This window comes from Megascapheus bottae, chromosome 30 (genome assembly GCF_031878675.1).
Source record: "Megascapheus bottae isolate mThoBot1 chromosome 30, mThoBot2.hap1, whole genome shotgun sequence".
NCBI lineage: Eukaryota > Metazoa > Chordata > Mammalia > Rodentia > Geomyidae > Megascapheus > Megascapheus bottae.
This window is the reverse complement of record NC_143538.1, coordinates 4,681,644-4,708,506: the sequence shown is the minus strand read 5'-3', so window position 1 is coordinate 4,708,506 and position 26,863 is coordinate 4,681,644. Positions and strand designations below refer to the sequence as shown.

Here is a 26,863-nt window from a genome sequence, read left to right as displayed (position 1 = left end):
CATGTTTCAATGTTCAGTTGTGTTAATTATGTGCATCCTGGGACCACCTCATAGTGGCCTCCAGTATGGGCTTTGGGCCCCAGGCTATTCCCTCCTGAATGGGGAATAAGTGTAGATACAGGCCAGCCTCAGAAAACTGAAATGAATCCGGGTGCCAGTGGCTCACGCCTGTAAATCTAGCTGCTCAGGAGGCTGGGATCTGAAGATTTCGGTTCAAAGCCAGCTGGAGCAGGAAAGTGGATGAAACTCTTATTTCCAATTGTCCACCAAAAAGTTGAAAATGGAGTTTTCACTCAAGTTGTAGAGTGCTAGCCTTGAGTAAAAAGCTTAGGGACAGCACCAACTGAGTTAGGCCAGGATTTGGGGCAGGGGTAAAAGAGAGAGGGGGAGGTAGGGAGGGAGAGAGAGAGGGAGAGGAGAAAAAGCAGAAGAGGGGGAGAGGGGGAATGAGTGTGTGTGTGGGGGGAATAAATCGCCTTCCTCTGCTTCATTTTCCCAAAAATGCAGTGTCAGAATGGTGGAGCCTAGGATTTCAGGAAAGGAATACTCAAGAGGCTAAGATATGAAGATCATGGTTAAAAGCCAGCTCAGGTAGGAAAGTTCCTGAGATTCTTATCTCTGCTTAACCAACAGAAACTGGAAGTGGTGCTGTGGCTCAAAGTGGTAGAGCATAAGCCTTGAGCAAAAGAGTTCAGGAACGGTGCCCAGGCCTGAGTTCAAGCCCTAAGACTTGAAAAAAAAAATAATGAAAGCACAGCTGAGACTTCTTTTAGAAGTAAAACAATGGCTGGGCACGATAGTACATACCTGTAATTCTAGTACATGGGTGGCTAAGGCAGGAAGTTCAATGCCAGTAGCCTAGCTGTGGAATGTGTTCCTTCTGTCTTCATCCTCTGCACTCATGGGCCTGGTATGCTAGCGAACAGGGAGAAACCATCACAAAGTTCAAAGACAACATGAGCACAGCTTTTTTTTTTTTTTTTTTTTTTTTGCCAGTCCTGGGCTTGAGCTCAGGGCCTGAGCACTGTCCTTGGACTTTCTCAAGGCTAGAGCTCTACCACTTGAGCCTCAGCACCACTTCCGGCTTTTTTCTATGTATGTGGTACCAAGGAATCGAACCCGGGTCTTCATGCATGCTAGGCAAGCACTTTAACCACTAGGCCAAACTCCCGGCCGAGCACAGCTTTTTTTTAAAGAGTGTGGATACCATAACCAACAAGATCCCGTGAGAGGATTCAGATGGTGGGGGAGGTGGGCACCACAGTAAGACAGGCCATGGGCAGGCCTCCTTGGGGGCGTGGTTCTGAGCAAAGACCTGAAGGAGGCCAGCCTGCACATTGGTGGTGGTGGGGAAACAGCTGCCAGTGGACGTCACAAGCCGAGTTCCTCTATGGCTGCAGTGGGGTAGAAAGAAGCCATTGGAGGGAAGTAAGGTTGGGGAAGATACAAAGGCTGGGCCCTAAGAATCTTCAGAGGACTCTGCCTCAATTCAGAGCTCTCAGTGGGACCCATTTGAGATTGGCCTGCTCTGGTGATTTTTTTTTTTTTGGTCAGTTGTGGGGCTTGAACTCAGGGCCTGGGTACTGTCTCTGACCTCTTTTGCTCAAGGTTGGTGCTCTATCACTTTGAACCACAACTCTCCTTCTGGTTTTCTGGTGACTAACTGGAGATAAGAGTATCACAGGGACTTTTCTGTCTGGTTACAGATATGAACCACCAGTGCCCGGCCTGGATTATTTTTAAAGTGGAACATTGGCTGTGGTGTTGATATGAGTGTACAGGGAGGAGGCTAGGAGCCACATGAAGCGGCTGTGCCATGAAGAGGTGGACTGGGCTGGAGTAGGGGATCATCTTTCCCAGGTTTGTTGGATTAATATCTTTTGCTCTCTCTTTGTTGCCTCCTCCAGCTCCTGTTCGACTGCTTTCAGTGTTTCCTTATACCATCTTCACACATAGACACATTTTATTTTGGTGTTATTCACCCTCCATGATTCTTTTCCATCTCCCTCCCCCTCCTGCCTCCTCCCTCACACCTCCAAGCAGGCCCACAGTTACCATTACAAATATGTCACATTCTAAACCTTGATAGTAAGCTGTTTTTAGAACAATAGTAACATGATTCTCTGAATTACAGCATACAGGTGCACAATGAGCAATAAGAATAAGTGTTCCAGGAGGTGCTGCCTTAGCACAGTAGGAGCTTCAGGTTTCAGGACTATGGACTGCCTACAGTGAATTTCAACCAGGTATTATGACCTCAGTCTTGAAAACCAGTGGCTGGAGCTCTGAGACTCTCTGGGCCTATATGTGATCCTGGGACTGACAGGCTGTCCTGAAGTTGTGCACCTCTGTCTTAGAATGCATGGACTCAGAAAATGTATCATAGGAAACATTTTAATTCTCATTTGGGCTGTAGTCTTAACTTCCAGTTCTGAGTGGCGTTTGTCGGGCCTACTCTCTTTCTAGTCAGGTTATGGACGCTGAGAGCCCCTCTCTTAGAGGCTGTGAGAGGCAGTGAACACCAGGGGGCGCTGGTTCCATAGAGGAAGCTCCTCACCTTTGCACCAATTTGCTCCAGTGGAGCAGCTGCAGCAGCAGAGAGCCATGCAGCTACACAGCTAATTTTCAGGCCCCCCCCCCCCCCCCCCCCCGCCAAGACCTCCAAAGTCTCATGCCAAGAATAAAGGAATTCTGGGAGCACTATTCTCCCTAAGTGCACAAGCCAGAAGTGGTTACTCCTGCTGGAAGATGGGGAAAAGGGTGATCAAAAAGTAAAGGCTATTAACCTATTAGCTGGGTTAGTAAATGGCAGTTAGAGTATGAATTGAGCTTTCTAGGCCCCTCAAATTGGAGTCCTTCGTCAGCAGGCCCAGCACAGTCAGAAAGGGTTCCTTACTTGGTAAATAAACAAAATCCCATTGCTGCAGCCAGGACAGCATCTCCTTTCTAGTTTAGGAATCCTGAATGCCAAGGTGCAGGCCACTTATTAAAGGACGCAGAATGTAGGGTTTTATGTACTGACATGTAGGGACAGAGAAAGGATTGCTCACTCATTCTCTTCTCCCTCTACTGGGTTTGAACTAGTCCTCTACCACTGGAACCAGGCCATGACACTTTTTGCTTTAGTTCTTTTTCCAAATACAGGCTTGGCTCATTGCCCCAGCTGGCTTTGAACCTTGATCTTTCTGATGTTCACCTCTGAAGTATCTAGGATTACATCCATAATTATTAGCTGGCTTTTTTGTTTTTTGTTTGTTTGTTTTGTTTTTGTGAGTCATGGGCTTGAACTCAGCCTTGGCACTGTCCCTGAGATCTTCAGCTCAAGGCTATCACCCTATCTTTGAGCCAAGCCCCACTTCCCATTTTCTAGAGGTTAATTGGAGGTAAAAGTCTCAGCTCCTTTTGTGCCCAGGCTGGCTTTGAACCTTGATCCTCAAATCTCAGCCTCCTGAGTAGCTAGGATTACAGGCGTGAGCTACCGTGACCGGTTAGTATTAGCTGTTTTTATATACAATAAAACCAGTTCCATACTATACATATTGTTTATATCTTGTTGTCTTCACTTACAAGAGCTTTTAATGCAAAAATAGTCTTCCAAAATTCCATATTTGGTGGTTATACAATATTTTGTTCCATTAAGCACAGTTCATTTGCATGAACCCCTACTGTTGACTCTTTAGATTGCTTCCAATTTTTGCTATTAAAAGCGTAGATTAACATCTTTAAACATCTTTTCTTATCAGCATTTCTGACTATTTCCTTAGATGTATATCTATCTGTCTGTCTGTCTATTTACTTGGCTGTTCTGGGGCTTGAACTCAGGGCCTGGGCACTGTCCCTGAGCTTTTGCTTAATTCTAGCACCTACCACTTGAGCCACAGTGCTGCTTCATACTTTTTCTGTGTCTGTGGTACTGAGGTATGGAACCCAGGCCTTCATGCATGCTAGTCAAGTACTCTTCCACTAAGCCACATTTCCAGCTTCCTGGATTCTTACAGAAAGGATCACTGGGACAAAGCGTGAAAATATTTTTCAGGCCTTTGGTTTAGGTTACCAAATTACCTCCCAGAGGGATCTTGCCAATTCACACTAGCATCTGTAAGTACCTGAATGTCTCACAGCTATAAAAGAAGAACCTTGCGGGAAGGGGTGGGATTTGAGTATGTGGCTAGATGGAAAATGGAGCTCCATGGGAAGGGAGAGTTTTTGAATGGGGATGGGGCGGGGGAATACGTAAGGGGGTCAAATCCACATAAGAAAGGAGAGAGGGTTGGAGTGGATTTACAGAATTGCCTTGGACTTAGGAAACACACCATATTCTGAAGCTGATGGAAAGATGTCTCAATGGATGTGGATTAAAGTCATTGTAGTTAAGTAGATGAGATTCAGAAGGTTGATTCAAAAGGTAGGAGCCCCCACGGTTGGGTGAAACAAGAGACAGATGCAGCAATACAGAGTCAGATGAAAATCAGACATATTCTTTCTGCATCCTCTGAAGCACAAAGTATCAGTAAGTATGATTCCATCTTCTAGCAAGAGAGAGATGGAGATTCAGATGGCTTTGGGGGCAAATTCCTTTGGGAAGGCCTTGTACAGAGCTCACAAATGAGACTGAGGGTGGTAGCATGGGAGGCTAAAAACAGGCCCCGAAAGGAATAGACACTGACTCAGAATGGGGTTTTGTATAGGTGCAGATGCTAAGTACTATAAAAGAATCAGAACAGAAGGTACTGTACTAATTTGGACTACCAGTTATATTTATTCAGACCAGGGAATAACTTTCAGCACATAACGTCCAGCCATGGTCTGAGAAATACCCTCCTCAGAGCAATGGTTTAATAAGAAGTGAGAATGACTTATCCAAGTAGTGTTGTTTAACACAGCGGGGAAAGGGAGAGGGATAAAGGTGGTGGGATGAATCAGAACACAGTGTAAACATGTGTGAAAATGCAGCAATGAAATCCCCTCTGTATAATATAAGATAAATGGGGTAGCGGAGGCTCAATCCTGTCATTTTAGCTACTCAGGAGGCTCCAGTGAACCACCAGGAAAATGGAAGTGATGCTGTGGTTCAAAGTGGTAGAACGCTAGCCTTGAACAGAATAGCTCATGGATAGTGCCGAGGCCCCAAGTTCAAGCCCTGTAAACTGCTCCTCCAGCTCTCCCCCCCAGCAAAAAAAAGAAAGCAATAGAGACCCAAAGGGCTGGCTTACATGCCTTGGTGATATGTGATTATATTTCACATAACATGCCCAGGTACCATCCTGGATAGATCTCTGCTTTTTGGCCAAGCTAGGCAAAATAGTGTTAGAGAGGATATGAAGTTTGCCTATGCAATTCTTCTACAAAAGGAGGATGCCAGGATGACTAAACTTTTTCCATTCTACTCCACATCCTTTCAGCTTCTTTTTCCTTCCTGATGCCAGGGGTCCCAGAAATGAGGCTTTCAAAAGTGCTGGAAGCAGAGATCTTTTTTAAACAGGAAACTGTAGGTGTGACTTTCACATCTTGATGCTAGAATTCCTAAGGGCCTGGTGAAATGGGTTGTGCCTTCATGACATCAGGCAAAAGAAGTCAACATGGAATGCAGCTCCATCATTTAGTTGCTAGAAATCACGTACAGGTTTTGTTCCTGCTAAACTCTCTTCTAAATGAATATGAGTAGGCACTTGTAATATTAGTACTGCAGCCTGCAGTGGCTGAATCTAACATCCCCTTCACAGCTGGAAAAGTTGGGGCACCCCACCTGCACCCTGTCATCCATTTCTCCAGGACCTTAGGCATTTTGGCTTAGAGAGCAAGAAGCATATCAGTAAGTAAAAGAATGGATAAATGGGTGTGTGCAGTGGCCGAAATCAATACTACATTAAGATCCTGAAGAAGCTGCAGAGGAGATGATATTGTCTCTTAATAATCTCAGGTGCCATGGCACCGCTGCTTTAGGAACCATACAAGATGAAATGGAAATCTGAAAACCCCAAAGGCCTTGCTCTGAGACCAGGAATGCACCCACATGCCTAGCTTATATCAGTTCTTGGGATTTGTTTGATTGTTCCTATTGTGTCTTCAAATATAATGACAAATGGTGTTTGAAGACCCAATGGCAATGGACAATCTACTGAAAAATAAGAAGTTGTTGGAAGCTGGGCACTGGTGGCTCATGCCTGTCATCCTAGCTACTCAGGAGGCTGAGATCTGAGGAACGCAGTTCAAAACCAGCCTGGGCAAGGAAATCTGTGAGACTCTTATCTCCAATGAACCAGAAAACTGGAAGTGGTGCTGTGGCTCAGTGTGGTAGAGTGCTAGCCTTGAAACTGATCACGAATTCAAGCCTGACAACCAACCAAAAGTCTGGTGTGATATCTCTAGAGGAAGATCTTCAGGCCTAGACGTGGTATGAGCTGCTACAGGGTCTGGGTAGAAGCTCTGCCTGTCTGGTCTGCCCATTTTGCCTACACCTTACCAATAGTAGTACCTTTATTAAACTCTCCCCAGATTCTTCTGCATGAGGGTGGCTTCTGTTTCTAGCTGGGATTCTTTCAGCTGCAACACCACCCCTGCCTCCTCCTCCCTCTCTCCCACCCCCACTCCTAACCTTCCCTATTTTCTTTCTTCCTCTTTTCTCCTTCTCCTTTTGGAGGGAGTGTGCAGGCTAGCAGCATATCTTGCTTCTCATCTACTCTGTGGCTGCTCTGGTCCCTGGGTGGTCCAGAACACTGTATTCCTTTTTTTTTATTATTATTTTTTTATTTTTTTTTTTCTTCCGAACTGCTTGGAGTTCTGGCTGCTTTTCAGAGTGTTCAGCCCATCCCCCAGCCACTCCACAGCCCCACCCTGCTCCATCCCAGCTCACCATTGGCCCTTCTGGACTTTGATTTCCTAAGTGGACATCTTGAGGGGGAGGGCATGGGTGTGGAGGAACCAATCACATTGGTGACATCAGTGTCTACAGACAGCATTAGCCAGTGCAGGCCAACACATTCGGAGTTGCACTTTCATTGCTTTTTCAATCCACGTGTGCAGATTTTTTCTTTTATTGTGTTAGTAGTTTTTAAAAAAAATGTAATAAACAAGGAAGAAAAAAAATATTCAAGTTACTCTAGCTAAAAACGTCAGCCTAACAAAACTCTTTTAGCAGACCCTTGTAAGTCCTGTTGCTAGGGAAGAGTGGTCCCACAGACCTGGAAAAGTTTAAAAAAAAAAAAAAGGAGGAGGGGAAGGGGGGGCTTGGTTAACTTTAAAGAAACAAAGGTTTTTCAGCTGGCTCTTGGGGGGGGGGGACCTGAGCCCACAGAAGGAATAAGCAAAGAAAGAGGGGATTGAGCATTTTCGCAAACAAATGATAAAACTGCCTTTTAAAGAAGTGGGGAGGGACCCCCTTGTCCAAACAAGACTTTCGCCAGGGTAGGAAATCATTTCTGCAATTGTTTACAATGCTCAGGCAGCCAGTCCAAAGTCAACACGGCCTGGGAGCGTTGCCCCGGAGCCTCCTGCTCTCTGCCAGCTGCCGGCCAGCTCCAGCCCAGCTATTTCTGGGACTCAGTCCCCTCCCTTGAAAAACAAACTGTGGCCCTCACCGTCATCCCCAATTTAAACCCGACTTCTGCAGTCTTCATCATATTTTCCAGGATGATTGTCCAACAGAGGCCTGGATGCAGGCTGGAAGCCAGGGAAGAGAGGGGGCTTCAATTACCGGGTGCCAGGGCGGAAATTTCCCTTGCACTCCAAATATATAATAGTTTCACCTGTGAGCTAGGAAACTCATTGCATTTCCAACACCAGATCTTGACTAATAAACCGCCTGAAAGTTATACCCTTTCCTTAAGCCTTCAAACCCAGAGCAGAGTTTGCTTTTACTAAAAAGCTCTGCGATGCATGCGGCTATCATAAAAGAGAGTTGATGAATCCCCATCTCTTTAATTAGCCCACCTATTTGTTTTAGGTTAATAATATAGTCCTGTGGTTTGACTTTTTTTTTTAAGTGCAGTGAAAATAAAGTTTCCATCTGTCTACTGTTGTTGTTGTTTTGTATGATCTGTCCAAACTGGCTTTATGCATTTCCAAGCACTTTGGGCAAGCGCAAAGGAGAGACTATTCACGGAGAGAGATGTCTCTAAGCATGGATCCTAACCCCTCCCTCGTCTGTTGTGTGACACTGTGCATGCTGCGTTCTCTATCTGGACCTCATTGGTGGCATCTGGGAAAAATGAGAATAATAATAGCTAACATGCATTAGGCTTCTACGGCTCGGCCACTCTGCTAAGCGTTTTCACATGGTATTCGTGGAGCGCAAGCTCCCTACAGCACTACAAGGAGGCATTATGAACCCTACTATACCCACAGCAAAACCTGAGGCACAGAGACATTAAGGAATTTGTCCAGGTCATAGATAGAGGACTTTGTGAAGTTAGCAAGACCAGCAAGAGGAGCTCATAACCACTGAGTCCACTATGTTCTGGAACTCTCTGTCACTGATGTTATGGCAATACCATGATGGGATGGTGACAGCTGATAAGGAGCTGGGGACAGCAGGTCAAGGCTCAGGTTTGAGCTCTGACGTCAGACCAGTGCCTCCCTCCCTTCCCCTCTAGGGAGTCAGGATACCTCCTTAAAAACAATTTCTTCCTTTTATTAAAAAGTAGTCATGTGCAAAAGAGCTAGCTAAAGCATTTTGTCTTCTTTCCTTTTTTCCTTTCTTTCACCAGTCCTGGGGCTTGAACTCAGGGCTTGGGCACTGTCCTTGACCTTCTTTTTGCTTAAGGCTAGCACCCTACCACTTGAACCACAGCTACTGGTGCCTGGCTTATCTTTATTTATTTTTTTAAACAAACTATCTTTGTATTCCCAAATCAGAAATTGGTAAACTTATCTCTGTAAAGGGCGAGATAGTAAATGTGTTCAGTTTCACAGCCCATACAGCCTTTGTTTCAACTTCTCAGCTCTATCTTGAAGCCAAAAAGCAGCCATATGTCAAAGTATAAGCATAGCCATGTCCCAATAAAACTTCAGTTATGAAACAGAATTATTACCAGGTACTGGTGGTTCATGCCTGCAATTCTAGCTATGCAGGAGAACTTTCCTGCTAGGGCTGGCTTTTAGCCACGATCCTCCGACCTCAGCCTCCTGAATAGCTAGGACTGCAGGCGTTTGCCACCAGTGCCCAGAAATCTTCTGTAATTTTCGACAGGCTGTGTACTGGCAAGGCCCAATTTCTGGTACACCAATACACAGTACAGCTTCATGTTCTTAAATTCTGAGGCATTTGTTTGTAATATTTCCTTCATAATCCCCTCTCCTTTCTCTCTATTATCTTTTCTCTTTTCTTCCTTTCTTCTTTGTTTTTCTTTTTTTGCCAATTTTGGGGCTTGAACTCAGGGCCTGGTCACTGTCCTTGGGCTTTCTCAAGGCTAGCACTGTACCACTTGATCCACAAGACCACTGAAGAAAGGAAGAAAAAAAAATACATAGCATTCTAGACTCTGTGGTAAGAAGTGTGGCTGCCCAGTGAAAAGAACAACTTTATTTCCCTGTGAAAAGAACAACCTTATTTCCCTATGAGAGCTGATTTCTCTATCTGTAAAATGCCAACCACAGCAGGAGGGGAACTGTGAGTCAGTCCTGTGAGTCTGAGCACTGGAGGGCAGTAGGCCAGCCCAGTCTGAGATGAGAGGCAGGTGGAGTCGTGAATGCCAAGACAAGAGTGCTTGGAATGTAGCTCAGTGATACAACCAGTGCTTAGCATGCATCGATCCTATGTTTGACTCCAAGAAAGCAAGGGCGAGGGGGGGGGGAGGAGGGAAAGGAAGACAAGAGAAAGGAAGAAAGAGAAAGAAGGGAAGAATGAAGGGCTGGGAATGTAGGGGTAGTGTGGCTTAGTGGTAGAGTGCTGGCCTAGCATGCATGAAGCCCTGAGTTCAATTCCTCAGTACCACATAAACAGAAAAAGCCAAAAGTGGAACTGTGGCTCAAGTTGTAGGGCATTAGCCTTAAGCAAAAGAAGTTTGGGGACAGTGTCCAGTCCTTGAGTTCAAGCCCTAAGACTTGCAAAAAATAAAGGAAGAGGGGGAGAGAGGGAGGGAAGGAAGGAGGGAGGGAGGGAGGGAAGGAGGGAAGGGAAGAGAGAAAGAAGGAAAGGAAGAAAGAAAAAAGGAGAGAGAGAGGAGAGGAGAGAGAGAGAGAGAGAGAGAGAGAGAGAGAGAGAGAGAGAGAGAGAGAGAGAGAGAGAGAGAGAGAGAGAGAGAGAGAGAGAGAGAGAGGCAGGCTAGGGATTTGGCCTAGTGGTAGAGTGCTTTCCTAGCATGCACTAAGACCCAAGTTCGATTCCTCGGTACCATATAAATTGAAAAAAGCCAGAAGTGGTGCTGTGGTTAAGTGGTAGAGCTCTAGCCTTGAGAAAAACCCAAGGATAGTGCTCAGGGCCTGAGCCCAAGCACAGGACTGGCAAAAAAAAAAAAAAAGAAAGAAAAGAAAAGGAGAGAGAGAGAGAGAGAGAGAGAGACAGAGAGAGAGAGAGAGAGAGAGAGAGAGAGAGAGAGAGAGAGAGAGAGAGAGAGAGAGAGAGAGAGAGAAATTGCAGAGTTGAGCTGAAATCTGAGGATGGAGGTTCAAAGCCAGCCCGGGCAGGAAAGGCCATGAGACTTTTATCTCCAATTAATTACCAGAAAATTGAAAGTGGTACTATGGCTCAAAGTGCCTTAAGCACAAAGGGACAGTGTCCTGAGCCCTGAGTTCAAGCCCCATGACTGACACAAAAGAGAGAAAGGAAGGAAAGAAAGAAGGAAGGGAGGCAGAGAGCAAAATGATTGAAGTCTGTTGTCTTGCTTAATCTGATGAGGCCAACATGCAAGAGACCCACTGTGCAATGGACTCCCCCAACTAGTTAACTGTAAAAATATACACAAGTACAGCTAGAGCAAGAACCTATACAATACCCAGCATTACAAAGAACAATCCCTGCAGAGGAGCCTTTCGTTAAAATAACAACCAAGGCAGTCATGAGGCCGCCTTCTGAGATAAATGCTGGAGTTTGGCTGTAAATGCCAACATCCTTAGCTAATCTCAGTAATGCATGAGCAGGAAGAATTCAGCGGCAAGGAGCCCAAGTGGAATTGCATAAAGAACTCTTAAAAGCAGCCAACAACCTCTGAGCTGTAGGCCCACGTGCATGATGGAGAATATTATAACGTTTAATTGAATCTGAAAGCACGGGAACTTCTCTGGGGGGCAGGGTTTGGGGTCTTGGCAAGAAGCAGGCTAAGTTAGGGCACTCCCAGCAGAGCCTCACCCACACCTCAGTTTTCGCCTCTGTGATTCATCCACTCCGGGGAAGACCGATTCCTTCCAGGTGAGAAAACTCACTATCCTCTCATTACAGTTCAGAGATCATTCACTCTTCTCCCACCTCAAACTCATTTTATAGTTGAAGAAACTGAGGCCCAGAATGGCGAAGTAAGACTCCTGAGATCACACAGCAAGTGAAGAACTTTGTTAGATCAAGGTCAGGATTAAAATGCAGAGCAACATGGCAGCTGGGTCACAGTTTAACATCTCAACTTGAGGGCAAGATGGAGAGCCGTGGCCTGGTTCCAAGTCAAAATGGTTTTAAATTAGTTTTAAAATTGTTATCCTAAAGGTGATATACAGTGGGGTTATAGTTAGATAAGGGGGCTGGGAATGTAGCTTAGTGGTAGAGTGCTTGCCTAGCATGCACGATGACCGGGGTTCGATTCCTCAGTACCACATACACAGGAAAAGCCAGAAGTGGTGCTGTGGCTCAAGTAGTAGAGCGCTAGCTTTGAACAAATGAAGCTCAGGGACGGGGCCCAGGCCCTGAGTTCAAGCCCCCAAACTGGCAAAATAATAATAATAATAATAATAATAATAATAATAACAGTAACAAAAACAACAATAAGTCATGTAAAGAGTACATTTTCTTTTTGGACAATGTCATCCTTTCCCTTTCTCTCTTTTGGTTTTCTGAGTTCATTTTTTTTTTTTTTTGCAGTCTTGGGGCTTGAACTCAGAGCCTGGGCACTGTCCCTGAGCTTCTTTTGCTCAAGGCTAGCACTCTACCACTTGAGCCACAGAACCACTTTCTGTCTTTTTTTGTGTATGTGGTACTGAGGAATGGTACCCAGGGCTTCATTCCTGCTAGGCAAGTACTCTACCACTAAGCCGTATTCCCAGCCAAGCTTTTTTTCTATTTCTTGAATGTTTTATTCATGGATTCTTTCCCCTCTCTAGGGCTAGAGATCAGACCCACCTTCTACTATTGATGGCCTCTGGACTGATTCTATTGTTCCTGTTATTTAAAGAAATATGTTAGCCAGGCACTGGTGGCTCATGCCTGTAATCCTAGCTACTAAGGAGGCTAAGATTTGAGGATCGAGGTTCAAAGCCAGCCAGGGCACAAAAGTCTCTGAAACTTTTACCTCCAATTAACCATCAGAAAACCAGAAGTGGTGTTGTGGCTCAAGTGGTACAATGCTAGCCTTGAGCTGAAGAGCTCAGGGAGAATGCCCCAGCCCAGCATTCAAGCCCCACAAAAAATAAAATTAAAAAAAATAAAATATATTAGTTAGAACCAGGCCCTTGGGACATTATCTTGGCTTCATAGGCTAAAACCAGATGCAAAGGAGACAGTGTTTCAGAATTCTTGCCTTTACCCCTCCTAGTTTAGATAACCTTCCTGTAACCCTGGAAAGACTGATTAGCAGAACACCTGATTAGAAACTAACAACCAACAGAATGTTGTAGGACCTGATCCCTGATCGCTGAATTCTTCCTTTCCCCAAACACCTAATTATAATAGGGGCAGACAGCTTATGGTATAAGAACCCCTACGCTTGGAGCCACCAGGGAGAGGGCACTGCAGAGACAGAGACATGGAGTGGGATACAGGGAGACACAGCGACCTGAAGAAGATGGACAGTGTTAACAATGACCTAAACGCGAGCTACTTTTCTTCTGAATGAAGTCATTCACCTTCCTCTTCTGTTGTCCTGGGTTTCATTCATTGTTACTCTGAGCTGTGAACTTGTAACTCTAAGGAAAGCACTGAGCCAAAACGGTTATGTTGGACTCTGCCCACCAGGAGTAACAGCAGAAGACTCTGTGCCAAGACCATGGCTGTGGTGTTTGTTTTTTTTTTTAATTTTTTTTGGTAGTTAATGTGTTACATGATACGGCTGAGCACCACTGGCTGACACCTGTAATCCTAGCTACTCAGGAAGCTGAGATCTGAGTATTGCAGTTCAAGGTCAGCCCAGGTAGGAAAGCCTGTAAGACTTTATCTCCAATAAACTACTCAGAAAAAGCTGAAAGGGGCACTGTGGCTCAAGTGACAAAGCACTAGCTTTGAGCACAGAGAGGGTCCAGGATAGAACAAGTTCAAGCTCCAGGATTGGAAAGAGAAAAATAAAAGGCATAACAAATATCCCTCTAAAAAATTGAAAATATAAAACTAAGAAAAGTATAGCGAAGGTATACAATGGAATTTCCTTTCCCTAGGTTCCCATCCTAAAAGCAAATTTATCACCTCAGATATGCATTCTCTGAAGCAGATATAGACAGGACATTCACATAGGACAACTACCTCTTTAGACTTATCTTCATCCCACAGTTACATCCATAGTGAGTGAATTGTATTGTTTAAGGAGCCTAAAAATAATCCTTCAAGATATGTAGCAAAAGTACTTGCTTGCTCTTTATTAATTATCAGGACAAACCTATGAAATTGCAGTACTTTATAGGGTGAGTGTGACCAAATGTCAATAATCTGTAGTTGCACACAATAATATTGTTATATATTCCGTAAGTATTGTTATTTCCATATACCATATATGACACGGGTACATTCTGAGAAATAGTTGGATGACTATCATAATGTATACTTACACCTCAGGCTATAGCTACTATGCACTTAGACCAGATGTACAGACTACAGCTGCTAGGCTACAAACCTGTACAGCAGGTTTCAGTACTGCATGTTGTAGGCAATGGGAGGAAACACAGTGATGAGTATTTGTGTATCTAATCATATCCCAACACAGGAAATGCAGAGTAAAAAAAAAGCTAGCTCTATAATAGTCTTACGTTACCACCATCGTGCATGTGGTTTATAGTTTCGGGATCGAACCCAATACCTCATACATAAATAGCTCATTATTCTCAACATGGCAGTCGAAGCACAAAGACCACTCTCACCTTTGCCCTTTTCCCTCAAAGTGGTCATGAACGCAAGGAAAGTCCATCTCTGACTTCTCTCCGCCCCTTCCCTCACGTGGCAGATAGCCTGCGCCATACCCTAAAGTGAAGAATGTCACACAAAACTCCACAAAGAATCCTAACAAACAGGCCTGGCGTGGTTTCCCCCACGTTCTCACCAGGAGCTCCTCCCTCTTCATTCAACCACACTTCTGTCAGCCTGAACGTTCTTCATGTAACCTAAGAATAAAAACATACAGACCTTCCGAGTTACATTCAAAACCCACATGAAATACATGTGTAAGCCCTTTCACACTGGTTTTGTGACTATGGTCTCAGCAATATGTAAGAAGAGACATCTCTTCTCCCTAAATGGAAGATAGGTAAGGCTGGTCACCTTGGCGGGAGGCTGGGATCTGAGGATCATGGTTCCAAGTCAGCCAGGGCAGAAAAGTCCATGCAACTCTTACCTCCAATCAACCACTCAAAAGCTAAAAGTGGCACTGTGGCTCAATTGGTAGAGCACTCGCCTTGAGTGAAAAGAAGCTCAGGGACAGTACACAGGCCCAGAGTTCAAGCCCTAGGACTGTCATAATAATGAGGATGATGATGATGATAATAATAATAAGAAGAAGAAATATAAGAAATGCTCTTATGGACTTCCTACAGAATCCCCAGGTAATGAGACTACTGGTCAGGCTCTGCCAGAGAACCCAGGTAGGTAACAATTGCAGTGAGCAGCAAAATTAGGGGGGCAGGAAGAAGGGCCTGGTCCATAGAAGGCCAATAGAGATAGCTCATAGTATTGCTAGGGACAAGCAGCTTGGTGGCCAATAATTAAACAATCTAAAGAAATCAAGGGTTGACGGTCAAGGGGCTGAAATCAGGCACCCCTGAAAAATGATTCTGATTCCTTATGTTGTTTCTTCCCCTACCCCCCCCCCCACTCCCTGCCTCTCTCTTTGTGGGTTGTGGGTCTTGAACTCTGGGCTTAGGTGCTGCTTCTGGTTTTCTGGTGGTTCATTGGAGATAAGAGTCTCCCAGACTTTTATGCCTGGCCTGGCTTTGAACCACGATCCTCAGATCTCAGCCTCCTGAGCAGCTAGGTGTACAGGCACGAGCCACTGGCGCCCAGCTTCTTTCCGCTGTTTCTGAACCTAGGTGTCAACGAAAGAAAAGGCTAAATCTGTGTGAAGAGAGCAAATGTTTTCAGTCGTCATTCATTCCTCTAGTCCTTCCCCTGAAATCTATGGCCATTCACATCTATACCTGGAATCACAGAAAGCTATAAATGATTCTTAAAAGACATGTGCTTTACTACTTAGCTACACCCCGTCATCCCTGCTTCTTCATTTCAGATGGAAGACTCTTGCTGACCAATCCAGCCTGACTTGGGACATCCCAGAGTGGACACTCAGAGGTCAGAGCTTGTCTCTGTCCAAATAGTGCAGGTAGACAGACAGCCCACAGGAGCCCTTTGTGGCTGTGTTACTTCCCATTCTCTGAATGTTTCTGACTCTGTTGTGAGTCATCCCACTTGGGATAAAGGTCTCTCTAGGTGGGTTCTCTTCCCCTGGGCCTTTGCACTTCAGTCTGGACCTTCCTACTTGGGAGAAAGGCTTTTGTATCCTGGGGAAGTAATACACAGCAGTGGTGGCAATCTGGCAGGGGAAAGGTTTTTCCCTAGATAGGAGTCCTTTGGAAACCACACAGCTGGCTCTGGACATGAGTCACACAATTATAGTATATAGCTATGACTCACTCCTGCCCCGTGTCCAATCGTTACTCCTCTGCTAACAGCACCAGTTTTGCCTCAGTAAAAGATCGTTATGATATCAAGTCCACCCCTCTTTCATTTACCAATGTCACTAAGACTTCCTGTCAAAAGACCCTTACCATTTCTGGCCAGTGAACAAGCCAGGAACGTAAGTTAGGTCAGCTAGATATTCTTTCCTAGGAACTCAAATTTTGAGCAGAGGAAAGTGTTTGGGATCCGTTCATCCTAGCATCTTGAGGCATTTGTCTACAGATTCCTACTTTCAACATTTCACTTGCCTGGCCTTCTGGGGCTGCAACATCTTCTAAGTGCTACTTAGAATCCTTTCCTGGTGTGGTATTCATGTTATTTAGGTCCCAAAACAATGGATCAAGTTAGTTGTGTGTGTGTGTGTGTGTGTGTGTGTGTGTGTGTGTGTGTGTGTGTGTGTGTTGGGGAAAGAAAGATCTTGGCATTTTACATTGTAGACGAATAGCAGAGGAATAATCCATGCAGGACAGGAGATGGTAAGAAGTTTGGGGTCACCTAAATTCACAGCTAAACTAGGCTGTCAAATGGGGATTCCATAGTCTAATCATGAAAGAAGGCCTGGGCAAGAGTATGAGCCTTATAAAGCCACACACTGACAGGAAGAGCCAATTTAAATATGGTAGGTGGGAAGATAGGGTTGGTTGGATTTTTTTATTTAAAATTAAATATGTATATGTTTTGGCATAGATGATAAGAATCTGCAGGATTTTTATGAGTACACAGTATGCTCTAAGAAATTTGCAGCGAGCAGAGAGCCAATTCTGTACCCATATCTAGATCTCTTGGCAGCACATATTTTTCTTTGCAGCTATAAAGGAATTCGCTTGGTGAGAATGTAGAGAAACATGAACTCTGATGTTGGGAGATTTGATGAAAAGATTATGATGGTCCAACATGTTTACATTTCCCCCCCAATTCAGATGCTGATATCCTAACCCTCAGTATGATAGCTTTGGAAGGTGGCCTTTGAAGGTAATTACGACAGAAGCATGGAACCCTCACGAGTGGAATTAGTGCCCTTCCATAAAGGATCCCACAGAGGAATTCTAGCTCTCTTTCAGCCATGGGAAGATACAGGAGGTTGGCAGTCAGCCATTCTCCCTAGAGCACAACCAGGCTGGTTTCCTGATCTTAGACTTCCAGCCTCCACAACTGTGAGAAACACATCTCTGTTGTTTATAAGTCATCCGTCGACCACACTTTGTTCTAGAACACCAAAATAAGAGAGGCTGGAGCTCAGTGAGCCTGGCAAAGTTGTGCAGAGCCACTGGATTCCAGATGGAACACTAATCATAACTGTTTGCCCATCTCCCTTCCATCTCTCCATCTGAGATGGCACTTGTGACCTCAACAGGGAACATGTGAAATCCATAAAACTTCAGGCCAAATGGGTCTATTGTCCCCTATGTCTTTTCAATAGGGCCCTGACCACTCGGGGATATGGGTGACAGGAAGAAGGGCCTGAAGGTATTTTCTCCGTTGATGTTGACCCACAGTGGTTAAAACCTTAGGCTTGGAAACTTTATGCACCTCCTACTCACTATACAGAGAAGAGAGACAGGCAGGGGTGTGGCAGCCTAGAATCCACCAGGAAGCCACACATGCTGTGAAGCTACAATTGAATCTCACACCAAATGTTCTTCCAGTATCTTTTTTTTTCTTTTCTTTTATGTTTTTTTTTTTTTTACTGGTCCTGGGGTTTGAACTCCAGGCCTGGGTGCTGTCCCTGAGCTTTCTTGTGCCCAAGGCTAGCACTCTGCCACCTGAGCCACAATGCCACTTGTGGTTTCTTCTGAGTAGTTTATTGGTGATGAGAGTCTCATGGACTTTCCTGCACAGGCTGGCTTTGAACTCTAATCCTCAGATCTCAGCTTCCTGAGTAGCTAAGATTACAGGCATGAGCCACCAGCACTTGGCTGCCTTGCTTCTTAAATTATTGCCTGAAGGCCAACCTGGCTCCCAGGCTGTGTCTATCTAACTAAGCTCTCCTGCTACAGCCAGGGCCTTGCCAGATGAGGTGACATCTTGGCATTCCCATAGTCTGATATGGATGCCCCTGGGCAATACTGAAATTCGAACTCAGAGTTACATGCTTGCTAGGTTGGTGCTTTACTACTTGCACCACACCTCCAGTCCTTTAGTTTTTTTTTTAAAGGGGATAGAGTAATTCCTGTTTCCTCCAGGGCTGACGTCTGGCTTCCATTCTCCTATCTACTCCTGCTCCACTGCCAGGATTGCAGGCACATCCCACCACACCTGGTTTGTTGGTTGAGATGTTTTGGCCAGGTGGTCTGAAAATTCAATCATCTCAATCTCTATCTCCCAAGTCGCTGAGATCACACTCGTGAGCCACCATGCGTGGATCCTCGCTTGGCCCTAAGACAAGGCGTGTGGGGCTTCAAGAGATGACCTCAGGAAAGCTAGGTGAGAGGAAGGAAAATGATATAGGAATGGGAGGAAAGTCAGGTAAAAAGGTATTAATGGCTGGGCACTGGTGGCTCACCTTGTGATTCTAGCTATTCAGGAGGCTGAGATCTGAAGATTGTGGTTCAAAGGGCAGGAAAGTCTAAGAGACTCTTATCTCCAATTAATAACAGAAAAAGCTAGAAGTGGAGCTGTGGCTCCAGTGGTGGAGTGCTAGCCTTGAGCAAAAGGAACTCAAGGACAGTGCCCAGGACCAACAGAAAAAGAAAAGAGAAATGGGTAATAATGAGCAGGCTTTTCTCACTGGGAGGGGGGTATCCACAGCCTTCTGAGGGACAGTATGGGGCATGCTAAGTGGACCCAGAAAGTGGCAAGGAAAGTTTGTTTATTCAACCATTGTTTGGGATTACAGATTTTCTCACACTTTTGTTCTGCCTCGGGCTTCTGTGGCCTGGAGCTGAATGAAAAAGGTGTTTGAAAAAGACAAAAAGCCACCATGGGACAGACTGCCACGGGTATGCGTGACCTCTAGAGTGGTAGGGTAGGGCACTGCTAAGGGCTGTCCATAGTGTTATTCTGCCTCACTTTCCCTCCTGGGATCTACCACTTACCCCAGGCTGCCTGTGATGTAATTCCAAAAGACAGCAAATTGACAGCCTAACTCTGCTGCCTTGACCTCGTTCTAGGCAGCCAGCTACTGCTCGTGCATGGTTCCAGGCCATCCCATAGGGCCTAGGGCCTACCTGCCAATCTGCAGAGCTGTGGCTGGGAAAACAAGTGGATGCTGGGAGGTCTGAAGAGGAAGACGAAGTGGGAACTGCCTCTGGAAGTTTCCATGTCTGAGCAGCTTGCTCATTCTCATGGGGCCTTCAACAGTTCATCTAAAATCCATAACAAGTCTAATGCTCACAAGACACACTTTTTGTTGTTGTTGTTGTTGCTGTTGGTCATGGGCCTTGAGCTGTGGGGCCTGGGCGCTGTCCCTGAGTAATTTTTGCTCAAGGCTAGTGCTCTACCATTTTGAGTCACAATGCCATTCAGGGTTTTCTGGTGGTTAATTGAAGATGAGGCTCATGGACTTTCCTACCTGGGCTGGCTTTGAATTGTGATCTCCAGATCTCAGCCTCCTGAGTAGATGAGATTGCAGGCTTGAGCCACCAGTGCCAGGATCACAGTGAGATAGGTGTGTGTGTGTGTGTATGTGTGTGTGTGTGTGTGTTTGTGCATGCACGCACACTACACCTTCACCATCATCCGATCCTCTGCCAGAAGCACCTGTGTGTTTGTGTTGCTGAATTCACTGTTGGTCTTTCTTTCTAGAGCACCATTTTGACTTGGGGCAGGGAAACACTAGGAGGGAGAAACTATGGCTGTTCAGATTTGAGAAGTTTTCAGATGCTTTTTCAAAAATCAATAAGATGAACCTTTGAGAACAAGAAAAATGAACACCATCTATTACTAATGACCCAGTCCAATCTTGCAAGCAAAAAAAAAAAATCAGGATTTCAAGGCTTTCATTAACTGCACAGCTTCCCAACAGTTGGGTACTTTAGTTAGGAGATTGGTGGTGATATTAGCCAATGTGTTTTTTAAAATACTGTTCATAAAGCATGTTAATATTAGATCTGTTTAACTTAGGGAACTAGTATTTTTTTTAAGAGGCCAATGCATAATGCTACAAAAGCAAGCCTGTATGAAAGATTCACTCAAAGCAGAAAACAAACCATTGGATTTTAATGTAGCGGAGTATGAACCAGTCATGAATAAAGTTAGAATCTACATTGCAGCCGACCTTTGGAGACTACCACTTGTCAAATTGTGGTAAATAATCAAAGAAGAGCGACTACAGTCATCTGAGCAGACGACAAATAATCTTCCCTTTTCCAGCTATGTATCTATGGGAGCCAGATTTTCCTCATATATTTCAACCAAAACAACATCCCAAAACAGATTGAAGGCAGAAGCAGATAGGAGAGTCCAGCTGTCTCCTGTAGAGCCCAGATATTGAAATATATTTGTAAAACATGTGAAGCAAGGCCGGTAGTTTGGCCTAGTGGTAGAGTGCTTACCTAGCATGCACAAAGACCTGGGTTTGATTCCTCAGTACCACAGACATAGAAAAAGTCTGAAGTGGTGCTGAGGCTCAAGTGGTAGAACTCTAGCCTTAAGAAAGCCCAAGGACAGTGCTCAGGCCCTGAGTTCAAGCCCCAGGACTAGCAAAAAAAAAATGTGAGGCAATCCCAGTCTTACCACTAAATTTTGTTAATGTTCATAAAAAATGACTGTGACTTATATTAACATGTAAAGAATTTACTGCTGTTGTTTTAAGAAATGTATAAATATATTTTGTTTGATCGATTGATTTTCGCCAGTCCTGGGGCTTGAACTCAAGGCCTGAGCACTGTTCTTGGGCATTCTCAAGGCTAGAGCTCTACCACTTGAGCCACAGCACCACTTCCAGCCTTTTCTGTGTATGTGGTATGGAAGAATCAAACCCAGGGCTTTGTGAATGCTAGGCATGCACTCTACCCCTAGTCAACACTTCCAGCCCCTTTGGTTTTAATTTCTAATGTGACAAATACTGATAGAGAAAACCTTTATTATAAAAGCTCTTTAGGATCTTGGAAGACTTATGAGTGTAAAGGATCCTGAGACCAATAAAATATTTGAAAACGCTTGATGATTATTACATGCTAATAAATCTAGCTTGCTCTGAGTTTAAATGTATCCCCCTCAAATGTTTATGTGTCAGGAACTCAGCCCCTAAATGTGTCTGTCGATGGTAGGATTTGGGGCCATTATCGCATCAGGGGCTCAAACCTAGGGGAACAGCCCTGAGCTGGTGGGCTTGCTGTATCTGCCCATGTGAGACTTCCATTATGGCAAGAAGTAGCAGATGCTGGAAGATACTCTGGGTTGTCCCAGTTGAGGACCCTGCTCCTAACCCCTGCACCTTTATTCTTCATAGATCACTCAGTGTTGGACATTTGCCATAATAATAGGAAAGGGAGTGAGGCTTATGTGTAGCTCAGTCTCTTAGTTGTTGCTTGTCTTTCCAGAATTAGTATAGCCATGCTTCTATTCACGGACCCTTTCCCTTCTCTAGTCCTGTTTCTTACCTATATTGAATTTCTTTTGTACTTATACTTTACATACTTTGGCAAGTATTTCTGTAGGACAAATTCTCTCTCCCCCCCCCACCCCTCCATGAGCCTTGAACTCAGGCCCTGGGCACTGTTCCCGAGCTTTTTTCGCTCTACCACTTTGAGCCACAATGTTACTTCCAGTTTTCTGGTGGGTAATTGGAGATAAGAGTCTCATGGCCTTTCCTGCTCGGGCTGTGATCTTCAGATCTCAGCCTCCTGAGTAGTTAGGATTACAGGTGTGAGCCACTGAGGCCCTGCTGAGGACAATATCTACCACCCTACCCCTGGGCCAGGGCATTGTCCCTGAATTCTTCAGCTCAAGGCTACCACCCTACTCCTTGAACCACAGCGCCACTTCCATTCTTTTTTTTTTTTTTCTAGTGACTAATTGGAGATAAGAGTCTCATGGTCTTTAGTGCCTGGGCTGACTTTGAACTGCAATCCTCATATCTCAGCCTCCTGAGTAGCTAGAATTATAGGCATGAGCCACTGCACCTGGCTCAGGACAAATTCTTAAAAGAATTATTGACGTTTTATTCAATAAAAAATTATATTCTCCTAAAAGCTTTACAATAAAAATTTCCTAATTCAAATTTTCTGTTTGCTTTTATTTTTGTGCTAGTACTGGGGCTTGTACTCAGGACCTGCGCTCTAGCTTTTTTAGCTTTCTCACTCAGGGCTGGTACTCTACCAGCTGAACCACAGCTCTACTTGTGGCATTTGCTGGTTAATTAGGGATAAAAAATCTCATGGACTCTTCTGCCTGTGCCGTGCCTCAAACACCTATCCTTAAAGCTCAGCCTCCTGAGTAGTCAAGCTTACAGGCATGAGCCACGGGCATCCAGCTTTCAATTTATATTTTTAAAAGAGTATATTATCTTAGGATTAGGGGCAGTTGCTCACACTTGTAATCTTAGCTACTCAGTCTCAAAGATCAAAAATATTGTAGTTTGAGGTCATGCTAGGCAGCCCCCCCAAATTAGCAAGATCTCATCTCAATCAAGCAAGGGTTGGTGGTACATGTTTGTGATCTAATAGAAGGCCATTAGAGGATAGAACTGAGGCCTACATAAAACACAGGACCCTACATAAAAAAGAAAATGCTACTGAAGCCATGAAGCCAGGCTCATGCCTGTAATCCTAGCTACTTAAGAGGCTGAAACCTGAGGATCAAGGTTCAAAACCAGCCCAGGCACAAAAGGACCTGAGACTTTTATCTCCAGTTAACTTCAAGAAAATGGGAAGTGGGGCTTGGCTCAAGGGGAGGGCGGTAGCCTTGAGCTGAAGAGCTCAGGGACAGCACCCAGACCAGAGTTCAAGTCCCATGACCCACAAAAAAAAAATAAAAAAATAAGCTATTGGGCCCGGAGTTTGGCCTAGTGGTAGAGTGCTTGCCTAGTATGCATGAAGACTCGGGTTCAAGTCCTCGGTACCACATACATAGAAAAAGCCAGAATAGTGGTGTGGCTCAAGTGGTAGAGCTTTAGTCTTCAGAAAGCCCAAGGACTGTGGTCAGGCTCTGAGTTCAAAGACAGGATTAGCAAAAAAAAAAAAAAAAAAAAGCTACTGCTAAAAAGAGCTGGAGGTGTGGCTCAAGTGCCAGAGGATCTGAATAACACAACTAAGGCCTTACATGAGTATTGAAGGAAAAAGAAATACCTATATTTTATATGTATATATAATATATACAACCTTAAACTTCAGTAATGTTTTGTAAAAGTATCCATTTCCTGTCTTCTTAAAGTATTATATTATTATTCTTTTGTTGATTTTTTTTTGCCTCAGAAAGCATTAGCATGAGTTGACCATGAAAGTCAGGAATGAGGATAAATTAACAAAAGCCAAGTAATAGAACACATAAAATATATGGTAGCTAAGCACAATTAGTTCCATGCTTCCAAGCAACCAAGGCCCAAAAGAAACACAGTAATTTACATATTTTTGCTTAGCTAATAACAGGAAGTCAATGAGCACCCAAAGAGAAAGAAAGATCTATTCTTAACATTCCATATGTTCAGTATTTCCTCACATGGGTTTTTTTCCTTGAAGTTTTTATTTCACTTTATTATATTTTATGGTATGGGTGATAGCAATGGCTGAAAATTTTTAAATGATATGAGACTCACCAGTGCTGTTAAGAATATGGACAAATGGGAATGCTTATAAAGTGCTGGGGGCTGTTGGTATAACCACTATGAAAAACAATGGTAGATTTCTCAAAAATATAAAAATAGAGCTACAATATGATCCAGCAATCTTACTTCCAGGGATAAATAGCCAAAAGATTTGAAATGGCATCTCAAAGTCTTATTTGCCTAATCCACAATAGCAACAAAAATCAACTTTTTTTTCCCCTCTTGGTTGCTTGAACTCAGGGCCTAAATGCTGTCCCTGAGCATTTTTGCTCAAGCACTAGCACTCTACCACTTAAGCCTCAGTGCCACTTCCACTTTTCTGGTGATCGATTAGAGATGAGAGTCTCATGAACTTTCCTGCCCAGGCTGGCTTTGAACCTTGATCCTCAGATCTCAGCCTCCTGAGTAGCTGGGATTACAGGCATAAGCCAATGGCACCCCACCAGAATCAACTTTTTAAGCATTCAAGAACAACACGGAGATAGCCAAAGCCAGAAGCCACACAGCTAAGATCAGTCTGGGCCAGAAAATGAGGCTGTCATCCCCAGTACCCTTTCTCAAGGCTTTGGGCATCTGGTCTACCTTGGGACCAACATGCCTTCACTGAACTTTGCTTGAATTCCTGCTACTCAAGGTGGGCATAATACCACTGGTGAAAGGTATTCATCTATGGAAAACACTAGGGTCACATGGTAGCAACAGTAAGTGTACTTTCTGAATCAGTATTCATTTCTGCTACAAAATACTTGTGATACACAGTGTAAAGGAAAGGCGATCTATTTGGGCTCATGGTTTCAAAGGAGTCTGCTCATGCTCTGTCCAGACCACTGCTTTTGGAAGTGGAGCTGTCGCTCAAAGTGGTAGAGCACTAGCTTTGAACAAAAAGCTCAGGGACAGCACCCAAACCCTGATAAGCCTGAGGACTGGCAGAAGAAAGAAAGAGAGTGAGAGAACAAAAAGAGGGGCTGGGAGCATGGCCTAGTGGTAGAGTGTTTGCCTAGCATACATGAAAACCTGGGTTTAATTCCTCAGTACCACATACATAGAAAAAGCTGGAAGTGGCTCAAATGGTAGAGCTATGGCCTTGAGAAAGCCCAAAGACAATGCTCAGGCCCTAAGTTCAAGTCCTAGAACTGGAAGAAAAGAGAAGAAAAAGAAAGAAAGAGAGAAAGAGAGAAAGAAAGAAAAAAAAGAAAGAAAGAAAGGGAAAGAGAAAAAGAAAGAAGGAAAGAAGGAAAAGGAAAGAAGAAAGAAATGAGCAGGGTGCAGTGGCTCACGCCTGTAATCCTAACTACTCAGGAGGCTGAGATCTGAGGATCAAGGTTCAAAGCCAGCCCCAGCACTAAAGAACGTTGAGACTCTTATCTCCAATTAATCACTAGAAAATGGGAAGTGGGGCTGTAGCTCCAGGAGTAGGGTAGTAGCCATGAGCTGAAGGACTCAGGGACAACACACAGGCCAAGGGGTAGGGTGATAGCCTTGAGCTGAAGAGCTCAGGGACAGTGTCCAGGCCCAGAGTTCAAGTCCCATGACCCACAGAAAGAAAGAAAGAAAGAAAGAAAGAAAGAAAGAAAGAAAGAAAGAAAGAAAGAAAGAAAGAAAGAAAGAAAGAAGAGAAAAGAATGAAATGGGTTGGGAAAAAAAAAAACGAATTTGTTTCCAAGATGCTGTTGGTACTAAAAACCCTACTCAAATATCCGTGGGTATGACTTTCAGATGTCCAGTTCAAGGTCATGGAATTCCTCCCGTTCATCTTTGTTTTCTCAGCCTTCAGTTCCACCAACTCCCACTCACTTCTTCCACTGCCTTCTGGGTCTATCTTGCCTCCTCCACTCTCCTTGCTCTGTGCTGTTCCCACACAATGTGATACTTCTTAGCACTAGACATTATTACATTGTGTTGACAGATAAGGAAGCCAAGCTGCTGGCAAGAGGACAGAGCTGGACCCTGTGACTGTCCAATGCCAGCTGTCACTGAGGAGTGGGTGCACAATATGATGGGCTAAGGAGATGAAAAGAGAGGCTCTCTGAAGCAGAGTAGTAATCTAGATGCTACTAGGGGAAATGAGCACAATTGACTGCATACAATATTTAAAATTCTGAATAGCAAACATCATAGGAGATCAGAGTACAAATGGTAAAGTGGGTGAAAAATGTCTGCAATGTGTGTGAAACAGGTAAAAAGTGAGTGTTTCTCCCCAGGGAAGAATTGTCTACAGTTTCATAACAAACACATAGCAAGTCCAGTAGAAAAACAAGTTGGAATTTGAATAGGCCATTTGCAAAGGAGAAGTTACAAACTTCCAAATGATAATTCACCTTACTTTGGTCAAAGAAATGTAACACAGAACAGTGAGATACTGTTTTCCTTATCACTCTTAAAAGAAAAAAAAGAAGTTGAAATGACATTAATAAAAGGAAATGGCCTGTGACACACTGCTGTTGATAGAAAGGCCTATTACCACTACATGCTGGAATACTGGTTGTTGATATCTGTCAAAAATTGATGTATGTACTCTTCTCTCTAATCCAGGAGCTGTGCTTGTAGCAATGCAGCCTAGAAAAACTCACATGTGCAATAAACTTATCCAGAGGGGAAGTTTGTTACAGCTCTGCTATGAAAGAGCCAAGTGGAGAATCATGGGAGGGTTTAAATAAACCATGCATAGCCACATCTATTTGCCTATACAGTAAATAAAAAGAATGCATAGCACCTGGGCAGTCTAATTTACAAAGACACTCGTGGTATAGTAAGTAAAAAAAAAGGGGGGGGGGAAGAGTTGAAATTTTGATAAGAGCCAGATGGAGAGATCCACACCTGTAATCCCAGCACAGGCAGAGGATACTGGGAAGGATCCTTAGTTCCAGGCCTACAGAAGACCCTTTCTTCTAATCAGCCTGGATCATAACAGATAGACCACACCTCACAAATAGTGGAATTAGAGAATGGTATGGTTTGAATGTGTCCCTCTGGATTTACAAGTTGGAAACATAATCCCCCAAGCCCTGGTGTTAGGAATAGGCCTTGAAGAACTGACTAGGTGGTGGCTTCTGTCCTCGGACATTTCAAGAGCAGGTTTGTCCCCAGGACAGTGGTTTGTGTAAGAGTTGAGTGTCCTGCTTTCTCATACCCTTTCTTCACTCTTC

The 26,863-nt window shown here is 44.3% G+C and overlaps 1 long non-coding RNA gene across 2 annotated transcripts in view; it reads right to left on the bottom strand.

Moving 5' to 3' along the window:
• The window catches only part of LOC150044167 (uncharacterized), a 58,904-nt gene that overhangs the window by 4,534 nt on the left and 27,507 nt on the right, over window positions 1-26,863 (bottom strand). For both annotated transcript variants that reach the window (XR_016533217.1, XR_016533218.1), the window contains one exon: window positions 808-915. This is a non-coding gene — a long non-coding RNA (uncharacterized LOC150044167). The remainder of the gene's footprint in view (window positions 1-807; window positions 916-26,863) is intronic.